The following is a 20,829-nucleotide window of genomic DNA, read 5'->3' as shown; positions in this document are numbered from 1 at the left end:
CATCCTGAGAGCAAGAGCCCCTGAGCCAGTGGATGGAAGACCAGGCGGGAGGGGCGGGGAGGTCGGATCAGGGCTTGGAGAAAGAAAGGAACTTGGCCTGGCAGGAATCTGTCCTGTCCCAGGACCGCTTGGGGTTTTACTCCAGGGCCTGGACTGTGCCACTCTGCTTACACCAGCCCTGGCAGGAGGCTCCAACGCGCCGTGAGTGAAAGGAGCCCGTACCCGTCATTAAGACTGTCCAGCCGGGCTCTCTGTCCTTTGTCAGGCCCGGGAGGCTCCGTATCATTACTCCAGAGCACTGGCCCCCCTCTGCCTCATTACGCAGTACATTAGCTGTGGGAACTAAACCCATTACAGAAAGGAGGGGGGAGTATTGGCACACGGGGAAAGAAGCCTTCTCAGATCCAGCTAACAACTTGCGCCTATTAACTAAAGAAGATCATTAGAAAACTCCCATCTCCTGCTCTCCTCTCCCCTGCATCCCCCAACTCCCCGTCACTTGCCACGTCAGACATGGAGGGGGAGGGGAAGAGAGAGAGAGAGAGAGAGGGAGAGAGAGAGAAAGCAAGGCTCACACTCAAAGATGGTGCTTTTTGGCTTGGTGGAGACACTGCCCAAGATAAATTAAGTCCCAGTTCATGACTACTCTCTATCCCCCGCCATAACAAAACAGACCGGAGGTATGCCTTTCTATTTTCTTTCCTTGTGATGAGAACTTTTTTTTTTTTTTTTTTTGCCACACCACATGCGTGGTTCTAGTTCCCTGACCAGGGATCAAACCCATGCCCCCTGCAGTGGAAGCCCGGAGTCCTAACCACTGGACCACCAGGGAAGTCCCGAGAACTTTTAATATTTACTGCCTCTAGCAACTTTCAAATTCACAATACAGTGTTATTACTCTAGTCACCACACTGTACATCGCATCCCCTTTGTGTTTAGTTTCTCTGTGGAGAGATAAGCTTCAGTAAGTAACAGCCCAATGTGCTTGTCCACAACAAAAGCGGATTTTAATTTAAGGAGAATTCTTTGGTTTTGTGTTTTGTTTTATGTGTTTTATTGAAGTTTAGTTGATTCACAATATTGTGTTAGTTTCAGGTGTACAGCAAAATGGTTCAGTTATACATAGATGTATCTATCTAGTCGTTTTCAGGTTCTTTTCCCTTATAGGTTATTACAGAATATTAAATATAGTTCCCTGTGCTCTACAGTAGGTCCTTGTTGGTGGAATGCTTTTATTTCTACTATTCGGTAATGTAAATACCAGGGCTGGAAAGTCATTTTGAGATTCATCAATTTAAACCTTTTTCTGCAGATGAGGACACCAGAGCACAGAGAGAGTAAGTGATGTGTCCCATCCCTTACGAGAGCTGCGCATGAGTTGTTTGCAAACCTGGGGTTCTTTCCTTTCCGACAAGCTTCCTCCTGTTTGCTCACCTTCTCTTTCAATTTTCCTCCCTCCTTCCCAGCTAGGGGTTTGAGAATATCCTCCAAGAAATCCAGTAAAGCACCTTGGATATCAGGCCACAAGGGATTCGGAGCACCAGCTGTGGCCTTGCCACTTACTCTTCCTCTCCCCCATGTTAAAAAACAAAACAAAAGACCAACAACAAACCCTCCACGTAATACGGTTCGTGCCGCTGGTCTCAGGGCAAAGGTCCGCCTGAGCTTTCTCTGTATTTCCCAACCGAAGCAGAAGCGAGCTCACGGCCCCATTGCTACCTGGACACCTCCTCTGGCGCCCTTTCTAGTTCCCGCGGCAGCCCCTAGCCAGACACGGAGCTGATGAATGTGCCTTCGAGTGTACGTGCACTTTTCCCCCTCCGAATGTTCCAGCTCAGTCTGAAACCGCTCAATGAAAGAGGGGACTGTGGAGAGGACAAGCCATGCGTGGCTGTCCCCTGGCCTCCTTGGATCACTGGAGGAAAAGCGTATCAGGAGAATGTCAGAAACCCCAGCATCCTAGCAATGTGGGATACTGAGAAAAGATATTTTTCTCCTTAAACCAGAGCCCTTTTTAATTTGTGTGCATGTGCGTGCGTGTGTGCATGCGTGTGTGTGTGTGTGTTCACTGTACTCTGCAAAATGGTCTGATTAGCATTTCCTTTTCAGTTGGTCCTTCTCTATCCCAGCTGCACCAATTGTGGTCAAGAAAACAGAATTGGTGCAGCAGCCATTCAGGAAAGCAGCTGAAAGGGAAAGAGTGGGGATGGGGAAAAGACAAGGGGTGAGTTTTCTTACAGCTTGAAGAAACTCTTCCAATAAAAAAGACAGAGAAGAGATGAAATGAGATATTTGGAGGGAGTAGACAAAATGATGCCAAAGACTCAGGAACCTGAATTAAATGATACGAGCGGGGAAAGGTGACTACAACTACCTATGGGAAATTTTAAAAAAACGTAGAAAAATGCAAAAGAAATTTCTTTTTTTTCAGAACAATGGGACAGAAGAGGCTGGTGTTTTGAGAAATGAAAAAATAGAGATGGAAATTTGCTTATTTCCTTTCTCTGTCTTTTTGTAAATTAATGCTTCTTTTAACATATCCTTTTCTGATAGAGGGAAATGAAATTGTCTGGCCTTCAGCCCCAAGAGAGGCGGCTTCTTGCCTTTGAGTGACTCAGTGCAGCAGAGTTAGAGTTGATCTAACCAGCCTTGCTTTGGGACGGAGTCTGGATTCTTGTTTCCTAAGTTTCCCCCTTGATCTCGAGCCACTTCCTTCTGCTCAGTTGCCTTCTTCTTCCCTCTGACATTATTGGGATGTTGGGAGAAGTAATCTGAGATCAGCAGAGTGAAGGCTCCGGAGAAAGTGTAAACCACGTTCATAATGATGATTCTTGGGATCCTTTTTTTTTTTTTGCGGTACGCGGGCCTCTCACTGTTGTGGCCTCTCCCGTTGCGGAGCATAGGCTCCGACGCGCAGGCTCAGCAGCCATGGCTCACGGGCCCAGCCGCTCCGCGGCATGTGGGATCTTCCCGGACCGGGGCACGAACCCATGTCCCCTGCATCGGCAGGCGGACTCTCAACCACTGCGCCACCAGGGAAGCCCAGCTGTAAGTTTTAAAAGCTTTCCAGGTGATCCTGACACCACGCCAGGGCTGACAGGAGAACAACACAGTCCCAGAGGATTCATTAAGTGTGGACCCCTAGACAGGGAACTGAGATTCCTGGCTTCTGCCCCTAAGGAGCTGCCTGGCACTGGCAACGACACCTCTTGGCTGGGTGAGAATCCCTGTCCGGGAGGTATTAGTCATCCCTCTAGTTCATCTCTTAAATACTTTTCTCAAGCTGCTGGGCTCTCAGTGACCCTCTGGGTCTTCCCACCACACCCCTCCTAGGTCACTGCATGGATTCTGCTAGTTCATTCCCAGGCTGATGGGGCTCTACCTGGCACCACGGAAAGAGGCCACATGGGAAGGCAGTGTGCGGGGACCTGGGTGACGATCCAGTGACCGGCTCTCTGAGCGACTTGGAACTCGGTAACCGTGTAGCTCGGGGCTCCTGATAACAGTCATGGCTCACACTTACTGAGCATTTACAATGTGCCAAGCACTGTCCTAAGAGCTTTAACTCTATTGCACGGTGTAATCCTCACACAACAGCGGGGTGATGTTCTTCCCATTTGATAGCTGTAGATGTGGACTCTAAGGTTTAAAGAGATTAAATAATTTACCCAAGATCACAGAACCCGTATGTGGGGCAAGCAGGGCCACGCCTCAGTCTCCCGGGCTCCAGCATCAAGGCTTTCCTCTGCCGGACCACGGGACCTCTAGGAAACAAGTCGCAGGCATTTCTCTGTGCCATTGAGCGGATCACACAAGAGGGTGCAGCTCTCTTCCCATATAAGGCAGCGCGTTTGTTACCTCGGGTCTAAAGGGGTCTCTAGAAGCCATTTACCCCTTCACCTGCCCCGAGGAACCTTCCCCAACCTGCCGCAGCTAACCTCCCCCGTCTCGGCACCCTGCGACCACCGGGGTTTGTTCGAACTGAGGGTGTGCTATAGGTGAAAAGCACGTACCAGATTTTAAAGGCTTAGTATTAAGAAAAGGTCTAACAGCACACTCATAATTTGTATGTTGATGCCATGTTGAAATGATTATATTTTAGAAATTTGGGTTAAATAAAATATTATTAAAATCAAGTTCACCTCTTATTCCTTTTCACGTTTCATGTGGCAACTAGACTATTTAAAATTACGTACGTGGCTGACATCCGTAGCTCACATGGTATTTCTAGGGTCTGGAATGAAACCACCAGCGTTTGCGACTCCGCTCTGCCACATCCTCCCAGTGTGACCTTGGGCAAGTTCCTGAATCCCTGTGGGCTTCCATTTCCCCATCTGGGAAATGGGGATAAGAATAAGACCGACCTCCTAAGGTTATTGTGAGCATTTAATGACTTAAGTTTCCTCTGTTGGAAGGCGTTCCACTTCCCCTCCACCTCTTCGGGATCTGCGTCTTCCAAAACAGCATGGTTTCTTGGAACTCCTGGGACTTTAGATGGTCCTTGACTTTCTTGCCTTATTAGCTGACGATTTCAGTGCTCATGCCTGAAGTAGCATTTGAAGTGGTCCGTGAGTTCCTTGAAATCAGGTCCTATGCTTTTATCTTTGTATTTCCCTTCCTGTCAAGTCTCCCGAGGACCTAACCTAGGGCCTGGTCAAAGCGGTGTTGCATAAATGCTTATTAATGGACAGTTGATTAATATGCGTGCCCTGCCCCCATGCCAGGAAGTTGGCAGTGCTTAAAAGGAAGTGATCGCCTTTCCCCTGGTCCTTCTCAAGCCATCTCTCTTGGTTGTTTTCTCCAGCACGGAACAACCCCATCTCTTTCATTCCAATTGCGCTGCCGCTTCTTGGGCTTTCAGAGTGGACAGTGGCTTTTTTTTTTCAGCATGTGACCATTAAGGCTTGAAGGAAGTGGCTGTGGGTTCATTAAATTCGAATTGCGCTGATGGGTAGGCAAGATAGTTGCTTTAATTAAGGAAGCCCTCCCTTGGCTACTTCTATGGTTCTGGTGGTGGTAGAGAGGGATGCTGAGAGCAATGATTACTGATGTGGTGTTGAAGGGAGTTCAGAAGCACCAATGCTCACCACCCTCCGCAGCTCCATCTTCACGTCTGCCGAGCATCGCAAGTCTGCCACTACCCTTCGTGGGAACTTACCCAGGAGGGGAAACTTTCACTAGCTTTGGATCTCGCTCAAAGTTCAGGGGACATGTCTTCCGGGGAAATAAAATTCCCCCGAACAGCATACCTTCGAGGGAAAGGATTCTGGCTTTGATTCCTCTCTAACAATCTGGACTGATGTGGAAATTGCACCACTAATGGCCTTTTCTTTTGAATTAAACATGGCATCCCTTGGAAACACCCTTAAAATGCTCCTTGACATTTAGGAGATGGCAACATAGTGAGCTCTGAGCCCTTAGTATGGAATCGTACGGAGATATTGAAGCTCCGTGGTGCTAGAAGGAGAGGGGGATGTAAAAGATGCTGGAGAGGACCGTGAGGGGCACCATGGGAAGATTCTGCCAAGTTTTCCCAAGCCCAGTCCGAGAGTAGAATCTAGGTGAGCTATGAAGTGTCTGACTGACAGGTGTAGGAGGTGCTGCGTTGTACTGCTCAGATCTCCCTTCTGGACCAAAGGATTTACTCCCCTTCCCGGCAGGGATGCGGTGGCTCACAGCACTCAGCTCTCAGCTGTCTCCGGAATTGCCCTTGCTGAACAGAGATGCCTCCTCCATGGACAGGTCCCCTTCCCAAGGCAGCCTGGGCAGTAAGGGTACAAAGACATGGCCCCATGACTCAGCCTGAGACACCTCTGGGGGCACGTCCCCTGTAACTGATGGACCAGCTGAGGCCTTTGGGACTGCATTGCAGCCCAGCCCACCCTCTGCTCCTACCTGCTTTCTTCTCTTCCCCCGAAGGTGGTGATCCAAAGAGCATTTCCCAATAAATGTCCTTCACGCTAATCTTCATTTCAGAATCTGCTTCCTGGGAAGTCTGACCTACAGCAGGTGGCCCCCCTCTCGGCAGCCAGGTGACTGCGTGTCGGCGTCTAACACCCTTACTACCCATCCACCGCAGAAGCTTTCAGAATCTGCCCCTTCTCTTGCTCTTGGCTGCCTGTGTGAGTGGCTCTGACATCACGTCTGCAGCTCCACACACTAACTTTGAGTTCAGTCTGCGTCATAACAGATAAGCACGCACTGCTGGCATCTCCCGAGGTCTCTCACTCCGTGTCAGCTGGGACCCCCCCGAGGGAGAGAACTGCGTCTCCTATGCTCATCGTACCTCCGCACCAAACTCAGTTGCAGACTCATTCGTCTTTGGGGGAATAATTAGTGCCGCCTGTCAAGCCTGGCTTCCAGAAGCCTCTGGGACTTAATGGTGCCCTGAGCCCATCACCAAAGCGAAATGTCAGAGACTCTGGCCGTCAGTTTCTGAGGACGTTTCGTCCACTTCTCACTGGAACAGGTGTCGTCCTAGGCATCCCTGAAAGGTAATTGTACTTTGCTGGCTTTTTAATCAAGAACACTCACGGTGTCAGCTCGACTCACTGCCAAGCAGGGGTCCTGAACCAAGCCTGGCACCTTAGCATCTGTCATGAATCCCAAACAGGGCAGCCTAGAAGGGCTGAGTCCACTGACAACAGCACTCAGGCAGCCAAACTGTAAGACGGAATTATAATAAAAGACCAAACACAGTGTATTTTGGTTTGCTCAGTGACGCACGCTGAAAATGCACATCTAAATCCCACGTAGCCTCGCCAATGTGGAATGATCCTTCCCGGAGCCAGCTACAGCATCTTCTGCTTAAACCTACAAGCCCAGAGCAGTTATGCTTATTCTTTAGACGGAAAGAGTTTCTCCAGACTCCCTGGCCACCCCTCCTGGTGCCTTTCCACTCAGACAGACAGGTAGGAAGTTCCTTCAGTTCTCCGATCAAAATTCTCTTGGTTTCCGCAACACCTGTCCTCCAGGAAGGGCAGGGAAGAGCGTGTCCTTCATTCCTCACAGACTTGCCCTCACTTGCCTGTCAGTCCTTCCAGGGAAATGGCTTCTCTGGTGGGTGCCTGTGTGTCCACAGCACCATTCCCCAGGGCCAAGTGCCAAGTGACGAAAGTGTCAGGGCTTTTGAAATTGTCAGAGAAACTGATTTCCTTGTCAAGTCTCGTCCTGTACAGTTGGAGGGCCAAATTCTACTTTCGTGTCAGCTGCCACGCAGATCAAAGGCTGCTGACAAGGAGCTGAAGCGTTGGTGCCTGGCCTGCTTCAACCTTTCCTCGACCCAGCATGGGGAATGCTCCTGGCTTTCGGCTTCCTTGAACTCTCTTATCAATCCTCCTTTGTGGGCCAACAGATGAAGGGCCTGGGAAATCGTTTTGAGGGACATAACTCAGAGAGAGCATTCTTAAACTGCAACACGAGACCCTTTTCTGGTGCAGTGAACTCCATCAGATGGAAGTCCCAAATAGCCATCTTTTTTTAATTTATAAGTCTCTCTGGAGGATTTTCTTTTCTTTTTTTAAAATTTTATTTATTTTTGGCAGCGTTGGGTCTTCATTGCTGGGCGCCGGCTTTCTCTAGAGGTGGTGGGCAGGGACTACTCTTTGTTGCCGTGAGTGGGCTTCTCATTGCGGTGGCTTCTCTTGTTGCAGAGCACGGGCTCTAGGCACACGGGCTTCAGTAGTTGTGGCTCGCAGGCTCTAGAGCGCAGTCTCAGTAGTTGTGGCGCACGGGCTTATTTGCTCCGCGGCATGTGGGATCTTCCCGGACCAGGGCTCGAACCCGTGTCGCCTGCATTGGCAGGTGGATTCTTAACCACTGCACCACCAGGGAAGTCCCTGGAGGATTCTCTTGGTAGATGCTTTAATAGTTACTAAATTTCCCAAAGGTTGGTTATTAAAAAACTGAAAGTCTCCAATATAGCTACCCTGCCATTCATTATTATTGTTGTCTTTGTTATTAGTTTAACAAAGTATTAATAAAATTTATGGTTGGAGTCAAGTGCAGAAAAAATTTGCAGAAGGAGGGAGGCCAGAGGAAAGAGGAGACAAAGATGGGAATGGGCAGAGTCAGCCATGCCTTGGGAAATGCAGGCGTATCAGGAGTCCAGAACTGGGGGCTGGGCTTCTGCGGCAGCATCAGAGGAGGTGAGATACCAGTCCTGGTGGAGAACCTCCACCCATGGATCCCACAGAGGAAGAGTGCGTTTTTCCTCTGCTCATTGTTGGGTGGGACACAAAAGAGGTGACTTCTGAAGCCCCTTCACGTTTATCCTAAGACCATGAGGTAAGTGAGTGATGGACAGGTTCACGTTACCAGTAACCGCAGATGTATCTGAAGGTATATCAAAGTCAAGGTTAAGACAGGGGATGGGATGCAGATGAGCAGTTGTAGAAAGCATCCAAGTGCCCCAGGAAGGAGGCATGACAGTCAACTGAGAGTGTGGAGCGTAGTACCCGGAGCATGTTCCTCTGGACTCAACAGGACCACTGCTGGCTTCTTAATTCGAGCTTTCTCTTCAATCTTTTGGCCCATGCTAAGCAACATCCCTTGATTGCCCTTTCTTTTATACCTACTTCTCCTCCCAAATACCCCCAATTTGTCTGACTAGTCACTGGCCATCTGCAGGACTCAACTAAGCCAAACAGGGGAGATTCTCAGCCTTTTCTTTGAAACTACATTCAGGTGCTACTGGCAACACCAAAGTCTCAAAAATGAAAAAAGAAAATATCTCCAGCTGAGACTGAGCACAGCATTGACACACTTAGCCCACAAAGCTTCCTTTTTTAACCCAGCTTGGCTATTGGGAGCTGTCAGATCCCAAGACCAGGGAGCCTTACTCCTCTGGGTGGCCATTCCTTCCTGCCCATTCTCAACTCATTCTCCTCTACAGCACTTACAAGAGTGTACTTTCCCAGTCTGTTTAGGTCTTGAGTCTTAGCAAGAGGTTGGATGGTAAATTTGTGTAGAGAGGAGTCCCACACTGTCTTAATCTGTTTGGTTTCTGAATTTCAGGTAGCAAGCTGTGAGAATCCAGACAGCACGGTGTGTTCCAAAAATTTATCTGAGTCTCTTAAGTTCTCGAGTTTAGGCAGCAAAGTTTACTTGTACCTTTATTTATTTCCATAAAAGTGTCTCTCCCTTGACAGTGGGTTTCTTGAGGGCAGACCACCAGATTTCTCTTTGTTTCTGCCTGGCCCATCATGTACTAAGTACTTGATAAATAAATCAAATTATACAAACAAAAGTAGAAAACACCGGTTAGACATTGGGATGGGTAAACTGGATCAGATAGGATTGGACACTAGAGTATGAAAAACACATTGAAAAGATTCAGAATATGAAATGAAGTTCTCAATCCCGGTCGTCTATTAGAATCATCCAGAGAGCTTTTAAAACGCACTCTTGGTTGGGCTCCATCCTGGACCAATGAAATCAGAATGGAGCTTTTGGAAATGGGAATCCGAGGTTGAGAACCACTGATTTAGCCTAATTTGCTAAGCCCCATGGTGTGCCTCTCCTACTGGCACTAAGTTTACCCTCTACCAGTTGACACGTGTTAGGAAAATCTTTCCATTTACAGACATTTGTTTATTTGCATGGAGCCAGACAGGCAACACCCAAGTTTGGTGAAGCATTTGGGCCGTTGAGAATGTCAATATCACTTGATGACTGTGTCCATTTCATGAGAATTTACTAAGCCCAACAGAATGCTAGATGCAGGGAGGGTTATGAAAGGACCTAAGACAGGGTGCCTTGTTTCCAGGAGAGAAACTAGGCTAAGGTGGTACCTGTGAGCCTTTACAATGCAATGCATCAGCAGTCACGTGCCAAAGTGAATGATGGAGATCAAGATGGTGGCGGGAGTTCAGAGGACATGGCGAGTTACAGAGGGAGGTCAGTCTTGAGCTGGACCTCAAAGGAGGAGTAGGATTTGAAGAGGTGGAAGCGAGGGAAAAGAATACTTCCAGTTGCAAGCACTGGTAGTGTAGGGCTTGCCGATGATGAATTTCTCTGATCCACTCTGGCCCTTGAAATGCATCTAGTTCTCAAGGGTCCCAGGTGAAAGTCCAACAAGGATGCAACATCTTTCAGATTCCCTTCCTTTGGTCCTCTCATCAGCTCCCTGATGCTCTCACTTCCTGGTCCTTCACATCTGGGCCAGAAACTCCCCCGGTTCCCTTGAGTCAATGATAGATCTAGACTCCTTGGTCTTATGGTCCAAAGCTTGGCTCTTCACTTTTTTGTCTTCAGCATCTCTGAGATTGTTAACTGAGAGACATTCTCTCCTATGAGTTGCTCCTGGACCTCTCTCCAGCTGGTCTAGTCCATCCTTCTCTCCTCCCCACCAGCTGTACCCCAGAATTCTAAGGCATTGTCTCCACCAGAGCAATGAGGAAGGTAGCAGTGGATGTCCAAACCTACAAGAGAGCCTCTCAACCATTTTCACGTCGTGGAACACATAGGAAAAATAATGATATCCACATAGTAAATGGAGCTCCCTGCTCTCTGCTATCTTGCAGAAGTGACTGGCCCTGAGGGCTGAGGGGATGGTTATCTCTCCCTGGAACTGGGTTGCTGGACGTCAGAAGGAAAGCCGTGTTCCAAGCAACTCTGCTGCTAGCTGATACCCTAACCTCTGCCAACCTCCAGACCAGTATAGCCATTCTCAATTAGGTTTCCCCCATCTCTGGAAAAAAAAAAAAGAGGAAAACTTTAAAAGAGATACAGACATTAAGGCCAAAAATGAGATATTTTGGCTTCAAGGCTAGACTTTGATCGCTTGGTAGGACTCAGAAAACTGGTTCAGACTTGAGCAAGAAAGTGCCTCTTGTCAAAGTTCCTGGAAAAGATGAAAATCTTAAGGATGCAGAGCAGTTGTGCTTCTCCCAATTGGGGCAGAAACCTCCTCTTGCTAAGGTGACATGTTGTCCAGTCATTTTCAGCTGGACCCTCTCAGCAGCCATGGAGGAACTGTGATCAGGAAGAAGATTCCCATGACTTAGTGGGACCAAGATGAGATGGAGGCAAGGTCCCAGCGCTGCGGCTCAGAGGTTCCATCTGCAGGGCAAATCGGTGCTCAGGGGTATGTACAAAAGTCCACTGGGGTCCAGACAGGACGTGGATGACATGACATAGTAGACATAGTAGAATGTCCCAAGGATGGCCAGAATGTCCCAACAGGTGAGGGAGAAAGGCGGCAAGCAACTCTAGAAACTTAATGCCCAGGCAGGAAGGTGGATAGCCAACACAGCCAGACTCCTGAACCTCCAAGGCTAAGAATTAGCAAGGGCACCAAAACTACTTCCTCTCCCCTATGCTGCTGCCATGCTGGGGATGGCCCAACGGGAGGGAGTCCAAAGCCAAACTGGAGAATCCCATCGCCAGGGGGGTAGTCTGGATGGACCAGCCAGAGAGAGAGAGAGACAAGCCTGGAGCTGGAGAAGAGAGGAAAAGCTAAACTAGGGTACCACATGGGATTAGAAACAAAGCAAAGGAGCGGCCAAGAGTGATCGCTTCCAAGTTAGGAATCGTGTCTGATGTATCTCTGTGTTCCTACATCTAGCACAGAGCTGCCATGAGGTTGAATTAATTTTTTTGTGTGGGGGGGCATCTTAGTTCCCCGACCAGGGATCAAACCCGTGCCCCCTGCAATAGAAGCGCGGAGTCTTAACCACGGGACCACCAGGGAAGTTCCGAATTAATTTTTTTTTAATCAAGGAATCACTATAGAGCTGAGCCCAAAGTCATAAGGATCAAGTGTCTCGGCCACAGAATCAAGGGCTGCAAGGGCTGAGAAAGCAAGTCAGGCTGGCTTGCTGTGTGTTAGATGCCTGTGCAGGTTATCTGGTCCTGTGGCAAGGAGAGCTTCATACTGCAGAGAGAACCAAAACACAGGGCCAATACTAACAACATCACTGCCTTACGAGATCCCGAGATTCCGGAGTGCTTTCCGGTTCACAGGGGACACTCAGTAACGTATCCAGTGCATCTGATCTGCACAGACACCTGCTGAAGATATCCAATAGTGGGTGAGACGCGCTCCCCTTCTTCTGACCGGGCTTTGCTTTCCTGACTGCCAAAAAGATGGAGTGGACGCCAGCGGACTGTTTACCTACAACACGTGTGCAGTGGGAAATCGGGAGGCCCATAGGAGGGACCTTGTCTCCATCCGAAAGCCAGCTGTGCAGGGAGCCCTGGTGGACGAGAGACTGGGGAACCAGAATAAATATTGAACTTTCATTTTGAAGCACTGTGCTGGTGCGGCTGTTGCCCTTGTGATGGGCCAGCCGTGAGGGCTAAATATTTACACTTTCTAATGGTTCCCACCAAACTGCTGGATGCCCTCACTCTACTGTAAGTTATCTATTTGTTCGTTCATTCATTCATTCTTTACTTACTTTCTTATTTTTAAAATGTGTTTGTTATTTTGGGAAAGAGGTTGGGAGGGGGAGGTGTCACACAGACACAGATTCTCTTCCATCTCAGAGAAAGGAAATAAAACCACAGATGGAAAGTCAAGGTAGAGAAAGTGCTGACTGGCTTCTAGGTCATTTACTCACAGCTGTATTTAAAAAAAAAAAAAACACAAAACTTTAATTTGGAATTATTTCACCAAAATGTTACAAAGACAGTAAAGAGAGTTCCTGTATATCTCTCAGCCAGCTTCTCCCGCCGTTAGCATCTCACTTAAGTGTGGTGCGTGTGCCAAAACTAAGACAGTGACATTGGTGCCACGCTATTAACTAGATGCCACAGTTTACTCAGGGTCACCAGTTCCCGCATTTCTGCCCTTTTTCTGTTCCAGGATCCAATCCAGGATCCCACATTTCATGTAATCGTCATAGCTCCTTAAGTATCCTTTGATAGATGTCAGATTCTCAGTCTTTTTCTTGTTTTTTTATGACCTTGACAGCTTTAAAGGGTGATGGTCTGGTATTCTGTAGAATGTCTCTCAATTGGGGTTTATCTTATGTTGTCCCATGATTAGACCGAGGTTATGAGTTTGGGGGAAGAATACCATGAAAGCGAACTGCCCTTCTCACTGCATCATAATGGGGAATACACACCGTCAACATGACCTATTACTGGTGATATTAACTTGATCACTAGTTTAAAGGGGTATGTTTCTATGGAGTTCCTATTTTTCTATAGAGTTGTTCTTTTTTCTCTTTCTTTATTCTATTCTTTGGAAGCAAGTCGCTAAGTCTAGCCCACACTCAAGGGGAGAAGAATTAAGCTTCACTTCTGGGAGAGGGGATTATCTAGACCTACTATTTGAAATTCCCCTGTAGGGGAAATTTGTTCCTTCTCTCTCCTTTGTTTGTTTAATGATTTACTTATATTAGTGTATCAGTTTCTCAGCACCACCATAACAAGTTACCGCAAACGGGGTGGCTTAAAAGAATAAAAATGCGTTCTTCCACAGTTCAGGAGGGTGGAGGTCTGAAATCAAGGTGTTGGCAGGGTTGGTTCCTATTAGAGGGTCCAAGGGAGGACCAGCCCGTCTCAAGCCTCTCTCCTGGCTTCTGGTGGCAGCTGGCGATGCTTGCTGCTCCTTGGCCTTAAAGGCATCCCTCTGGTCTCTACCTCCATCTCTGTATCACCTTCTCCTCTTCCTATAAGGACACTCTAAATTCAGGATGATTTCAGCTCGAGTTCCTTAACTAATTTTATCTGCACAGACACTGTTTCCAAACCAAGTCACATTGCGATATTCCAGTGGACATGAATTTTGAGGGGACACGATTCGATCCAATACAATCAATATGGACTCAGGAAGATTTATTGTGTTCTTTAGATTCGAATCTGTTTGTTTGTTTCCTCAAATGGTTCCAGCTTTGGCCCTGCGGAGCTCTTCCAGATTAGCGTTTGTACCTTTTTCGCACGTCCCCATCTTTCCTTCTCTTTTCTTCTCTTTTCCTTCCTTTTCTCTGTCTCTGTCTCTCTCTCTCTGTGTGTGTCTTCTTTACTTCCTGACACCAAAAGAGGTTCCAGGCTCATCTTATATTTTCCCTGTCCTAGCCCTAGAATCAGCCATTTCTCCAGACAGCTCCGATTCCTTTTACTGGAGAATGTTATATAGAAATAAGGATCCAAGCGTTGGGTATGTTTGTTACCAAGAGGGTGTGGCTGCTTCTGGGTCCTCTCTACAGACAGAGTTAGAAAATATATGTATATGTACTAAGTCGTGTACACACACATATCTATATTCATTTCTGTATCTCTAGATCTATATACGTATTAAATAAGTTCCTACCGCTCTCTCCAACTGCACGCTGGACTCTAGCCTTCCCTCCAGTGAAAATGTAACTTCTTTTTCTGGTGGTGAGAAATTTGGCTCTTTTATCCGCAGTTTATTTACTTATTTGTTCAGCCCTGGTTTACACGTAAAGTAGTTTCAGAATTGCTAAACTGTACCTCTGTGAGAAACACATTTTCCAATGAGAAGACAGTGTTTTGTACAGTGCTTTCTGTCTGTAGCCTTACCGTTTCCAGTTAAAACACCATTTCCCACAGTTACTTAAGTCAGCTGCTTCCCCCTTTCCCGTCCCCCCCGACTCCCCTTCAGTGTGGTTAAGTCATACATTTGCGATACAGTTATTAGATCCATTTGTCAAAGTCTCCATGACACTCTAGGATCCCCCAACCTCCTGGTTGGTTTTTAAAAATAGCCTTTATTGTTGAGAGCAGTCTTAGGTTCACAGAAAAAATTGAGCAGAAGATACAGAGATTTCCCATACAGCCCCACCCCACACATGCACAGCCTCGACGTTATCAACGTCCCTCACTAGTGTGGTACATTTTTTATGATTGATGAACCTACACTGACAAGTCATAATCACCCCAAGTCCATAGTTTAGCTTAGGGCCCACTTTGGGGTTTGGACTCATGTACAATGACATGTATCCATCATTATAGTATCATACAGAGTATTTTCACCGCCCTAAAAACCCTCTGTGCTTAGCCTTTTCATCCCTTCTCCCCCTCCTCCAGCTCCTAGTGGCCACTGATCTTTTTCCTGTCCCCAATTTTGCTTTTTCCCTTATGTCATATAGTTGGAATCACAGTATGTAGCCTTTTCGTAGCTTGATAGCTCATTTCTTCTTAGTGCTGAATAATAGTCCACTGTCTGGATGGACCACAGTTATCCATTCACCTACTGAAGGACATCTTGGTTGCTTCCAAGTTTTGGCAATTAGGAGTAAAGCTGCTATGAACATCTGTGCAGAGTTTTGTGTGGACATAAGTTTGCATCTCCTTTGGATAAATGCTAAATAGTGTGATGGCTGGATCCTATGGTAGTGTACGTTTAGTTTTGTGAGGAAAGTACCAAGCTGCCTTCCAAAGTGGCTGTACCATTTTGTATTCCCATCGTAGTGAATAGAGAGTTCCTGTTGCTCCACACCCTTGTCAGCATTTGATGTTGTCTGTGTTCTGGCCATTCTAACTGCTGTGCAGTGGTATCTCATTGTTGTTCAAGTTTGGATTACCCTTGATGACATATGATGTGGAGCATCTTTCCATGTGCTTATTTGCCATCTGAATGCCCTCTTTGGTGAAGTGTCTGTTAAGGTCTTCAGTCCATTTTTTAATCAGGATGTTTGATTTCCTATTATTGAGTTTTAAGTGTTCTTTGTATATTTTAGGTAATAGTCCTTTATCAGATTGCCTTTTGCAAATATTTTCTCCCTCTGTGGGTGGTTGTCTTTTCATTCTCTTGCCAGTGTGTCTCACAGAACAGAATTTTTTCATTTTAATGAACTCCAGCTTATCAATTATTTCTTTTGTGGAACATGCCTGGGGTATTGTATCTAAGCAGTAATTACCAAACCCAAGGTCATCTAGATTCTTTTCTATACTATCTTCTAGGAGTTTTATAGTTTTGCATATTACACTTAGTTCTGTGATCCATTTTGAGTTAATTTTTGTGAAGGTGTAAGATCTGCACCTGGATTCTTTTTTTTGCATGTGGATGTCCAATTTTTCCAGCACCATTTGTTGAAATGTTGAAAAACCTGTCCTTTCTCCTTTGTATTGCCTTTGCTCCTTTGTCAAAGATTGTTGACTATATTTATGTGGGTCTGTTTCTGGGCTGTCTATTCTGTTCCATTGATCTATTCTGTCTTGATTACTCTAGCCTGATAGACTTGAAGTCTGGTAGCATATATTCTCAACTTTGTTCTTCTACTTCAAAATCGTGGTGGTTATTCCAGATCTTTTGCCTCTCAATATAAACTTTAGAGTCAGTTTGTTGATATCCACAAACTAATTTGGGGATTCTGATTGAAATTGCTTTGAATCTATAGATCAAATTGGGAAGATTTAACACCTTGCAATATTGAATCTTCCTATCCATGAAGATGGAATATCTCCCCATTTATTTAGGTCTTTGATATCTTTCATCCGAGTTTTGTAGTTTTCCTTGTACAGATCTTGTACACATTTTGCTAGATTATACCTAAGTATTTCATTTTTAGGAGGATGTTTATATTGTTTTAAATTTCAAATTCCACTTGTTCATTGCTGCTATATAGGAAAATGATTGACTTTTGTGTATTAATCTGTAACCTGCAACTTTGCTATAATAGCTTATTAGTTCCAGGATTTTTTGTAGATTCCTTTCTACCTTTTTTACATAGATGATCATGTTATCTACAAACAAAGATTGTTTTATTACTTTCTTCCCAATCTGTATACCTTTTATTGTTTTATTGCATTAGCTAGGACTTCTGGTATGATGTTGAAAAGCAGTGGTGAGAGGGGACATCCTTGCCTTGTTCCTGTTCCTTTCAGGAAGGCTTCAAGTTTCTCACCATTAAGTATGCTATTAGCTGTAGGTTTTTTGTAGATATTCTGTACTGGGTTAGGGAACTTTCCCTCTTTTCCTAGTTTACCGAGACTTTTTATCATGAATTTGAGTGTTGGATTCTATCAAATGTTTTTTCACATCTACTAATGTGATCATGTGAATTTCCTCCTGTAGCCTATTGATATAATGGATTACATTACTGATTATCAAATGTTGAACCAACCTTACATACCTGCCATAAACTCCACTTGGTCATAGTTTTATAAATCTTTGTATACCTTGTAGGATTTGATTTGATGATATTTTGTGAGGACTTTTGCATCTATGTTTATGAGAGATATTGTTCTGTAGTTTCCTTTTCTTGTAATATCTTTGTTTGCATTGGGCATTAGGGTAATGTTGACCTCACTGAATGAGTTAGGAAGTATTCCCTCTGCTTCTATCTTCTGAAAGAGATTAGAGAGAATTGACATAATTTCTTCTATATTTTATTTTATTTATGTATCTAAGAAGAGTTGCTGATTTTTCAGTTTTTTCTTGTTAGGACAGAGTGGTGGCTTCCAAGCTTCTTTCATGCTGGATCAGAAACTGGAAATCCTAATTTAAAAAAAGAAAAATTGTGTATGGTAAAGTTTACTCTTTGTGGCGTACAGATCTGGGGGTTTTGACAAACGCTTGCAGTCAGATAACCACCACCCCAATACTATACGACACAGTTCCGTCACACACACACAGTTCCCTACTTTCCGTAGTTTAGTCAATGAGATGCATTGTTTCTTCAAGATCCTACTCTGAATAGGTAACCCTCACGAAGAGCACTTTCCCACCCACTGCTGAGGACCCTGAGTGCTATGAGGCACACAACCATTTCATTGCTGACAGTACAAGGTGTGGAGTGGCTCTTCAAGGGGGTGTAGAAAAGAAATGAACTTGTAGGAGGCTGAACAAAATTTTAAGTCAAATAGAGCTTTCTGAAACTAATGGTTTAGCTATTAATGATTTATTAATGTAATGTAAGAATAAACAGACATTAATTATTGCTGTCTTATGTACTCATCTGGTGCCGGACAATTTGAGAAAGACAGGAAACTTACTAGGATGAGAGATGGGGGCTAGTAGGAGGCCCTTCTGGTTAAGAGATTTGGATTGAGGGCATCAACATTTATGTCCATTCCTTTCCCAAACCCCATCGACACGGTGGAATAGAATAAACAGATACACCCTACAAGGGCAAAAAGAGGGATCCACACAGGCAAAAGACTTCAACTAAACGGGACTGTCCCCCAATCCATCCACATGGCTCCCCTCCCTCCTTCAGGTCTTTGATCAAAGGTCATCTTGTCAATGCCACCCACACTCTGTCTACCCTATTTAAGATTACAACCCAACACCCTCCTCCCCACACTTCTGATTATCTTTTCCTGCTCTAATATCATACATAACATACTTACTTATTATACCCACTGCCTGTTTTGTTCACTGTTATATCCCAAGCACCTAAAACAGTATTTATCACATTGCAGGCCCTCAATACATTATTTGTCAAATGGATAAATGATGATGGTGGTCAATGGGTGAATGGATACTGATTTCGCTGAGCTGAGCAATCCGTGGATACCTATGGTGGAGCCATGAACAGGAAACCTGTCCAGCAAACCCAGGAGCGGAGGCACCAAGTACCTCTGAAGGTGGGACCAGAGACCAGGGCTTCTTCACAGATTAGATGAGAATTCTCCCCGCATCCAGGCAGCCAGGCAACTGCTCCTTTCCCACCCTTTTCTCCCACATGAGCAGAGGATCAGAGAGGAAGGTCCCTCTAGAGGGAAATTAACTGACCTGAGATGAAGACTGACAGACATTGACATTTGAAGATCAATAAGCAATGTCTAAAAGTGAAAACATCAAGAACTAGCAGGATAATTATTCTAAGTTTTATATACTGTCTGACTTTTCAAACACGTATTAGCTTGACTTAAATAAAATCAGACTGAAAGAAGAAACATCCTGGGGACCCCTATTTTGTTTGACATCATCAAACAATTAAGTTGACTTCCCAAATAATTAAAGTTTTACTCTGAAAGCCATAACTTCTTTTTTTTTAACTTTTATTATGGAACTATTTAAATGTACATGAAAGTAAAGAGAACAGTATAGAGAATCCTGATGTACCCATCATCTAGGTTTTTTTTTAAAGTTTCCAATACGGTTTCATTTATTTTTATCTATTTTACTTATTTTACTAGAGAATTTTAAAACAAATTCCAGACATCTTACAATTTCTCGCCAGAATACTTCATATTATATCTTAACAAATAAGAACAATTAGATTACTCATCTTATAAAATTTCTCTGACTTTGTCTGATTCTTTTCTTGTGCTGTTATTTACAGTTTCCCTCTTTTTATTTGCTGTAAATGTGTCGAGTTGGGATCCCACGTAGATTCGGGTTCATATTTCATAGCATCAGGGGGCAAATCCCATTCTTAGTGACGTGAAGTTTGATCAGTGGGTTTAGGGATTGGCGACCTGACTCATCCATTACGATGTTTCCTACCAGAAACTTAATGGTTTCACCATCCAGTGATCACATTGGTTTATCAGACATTGCAAAATGCCATTTCTTCTAGATGTGTTCATTGGTATTCTTATATAAAATAGAACTTTCAACTCTTTGGATATCCTGGGAAAATCAGTATAAATTCATAATACTTTATTTATTTAATATTTTACCTATTTAATCTCTTTATTTTCAGAATAATAATAGGTGCCCTAACAACTTCCAAGGACATCCAATAAAAGATGTTTGTTGCTTTGTTTTGAGTAATCATTATGGACAGTTTTCTATTAATAAAATCAACTTTATCAAAGCATAATTTATATAAAGCATACTGCCCTCATTTTGACAAATGTATAACCTACTACCTAATCACTACAATCAAGATACAGAATATTCTATGACCCCCCCCAAAGTTTTTCTCATGCCCCTTTGCAGTAATTATCCCTCCACTTCCATCTCCAGGCACCCACAGATCTGCTTTATTTCACTCTTAATTGGTTTTGCCTGTTCTAGACTGCAATATAAAAGGAATTATACAGTATATACTCTGTGTATGGCTTCTTTCTCATTGCATAATGTCTTTGAGATTCATCTGTGTTGTTACATGTATCAACAGTTTGTTTCTTTTTTTATTACTGAGTAACATTCTGCCTTATGAATATACTACATTTTTCTTAACCTATTCATCTGTTGTTGGACATTTGGGGTGTTTCCACCTTTTGACTATTGTGAATAGTGCTGATGTGAACATTCAGGTATGAGTCTCTTTGTGGAAAAATGCTTTCATTTTCTCTTGGAGTAGAATTGCTGAGTTGTATGGTAGGTGAATATTTAACTTTATAAGAAACTGCTCAACCGTTTTTCAGCGTGGTTGTACTCTTGCACTCCCACCGGCAACATACGAGAGTCTTAGTTGTTCCACATCCTTTTCAACACTTGGTTTTGTCCGTTTTTTTAATGTTAGCCATTCTAGGGGGTACAAAATGATATCTCATAAAGTTTTAATTTGAACTTCCTGAGGACAAATGAAATTTTGAGCGTTCTTTCATGGACTTATTGGCCATTCATATGTCTTCTTTTGTGAAGTGTCTGTTCAAATCTTTTGTTCCTTTTTTATTGGGCTACTTGTCTTATTATAGTGTTGGGTATTCTGGATATAAGTCCTTTGTTTGATACATGGATTGCAAATATGTTCCCTGAATTCATAGGTTTTTATATATTTGATGTATTACTGTCCACTGCAGTCATTATTCTTTTTAATGGTCAAATGGTCCTATTTTTAAGACAAAGCTTTTTAAAAAAGAACATGTATTTGAACCATTTTGTACAGGAATATGTGAAACGCATCCTTGTGGTTTTAAACAAAATCTCCTGAGCCCACAGATTTTGATAAATCATGAGTGTCATCTTATAAATACTCATGATTCCCTTCGGGTCTGACGAGGGAGAAGATGCTGACC

Source organism: Stenella coeruleoalba (assembly GCF_951394435.1).
Source record: "Stenella coeruleoalba genome assembly, chromosome: 11".
In the NCBI taxonomy this organism is placed as follows: Eukaryota; Metazoa; Chordata; class Mammalia; order Artiodactyla; family Delphinidae; genus Stenella; species Stenella coeruleoalba.
The sequence above is the reverse complement of the archived record's forward strand: the minus strand, read 5'-3'. Positions refer to the sequence as shown.